Source organism: Penaeus monodon, chromosome 37 (genome assembly GCF_015228065.2).
Source record: "Penaeus monodon isolate SGIC_2016 chromosome 37, NSTDA_Pmon_1, whole genome shotgun sequence".
NCBI lineage: Eukaryota > Metazoa > Arthropoda > Malacostraca > Decapoda > Penaeidae > Penaeus > Penaeus monodon.
The window spans coordinates 31,748,340-31,748,874 of NC_051422.1; positions in this window are offsets into that span (position 1 = coordinate 31,748,340).

Consider the following 535-nt stretch of genomic DNA (forward strand, 5'->3'; position numbering starts at 1 on the left):
TCGTGCAGCAATCTGTTGGAATTAATATGCGTTTTAGTTTCTACCGCTTCAAAAATAAATAAACAAATAAAGAGTGAATGAATAAATAAATAAGAGTATGCGAAGAGACCAACAGAGGATGAATATTCGACTCGGCGTTAATCATCAGCCAAAAATAACTTGCTGAAGAAAGCGAGAGAAAAAAGTGATGAGTACGAAGCCCACTATATAGGGTTCGCTCTAGACTTATTAACATCCCTTTTTCTTTAATTGGCCAATTTAAATACAGCGAGTAATGAGAGTGTAAGCAATAGGATGAATAGTTATTTCCAACAAGCCCGAAATAGTATTGCAAGGGAGATGTCTTTTGAAACTGGTTCCCAACAAATGTGTACCTCAGAACCACTTTTAGCATTTTACGAAAAGGAAAACACATCTGACACCAAAGTTTACACCCTGGCACAAATTAGATATTTAAGTATCAATTACCATTCAAAATAACGTTCAGATAGAGGGGGAAAATGGGTCCTTTCACGGAGTGGTTCTGCGGAGTATG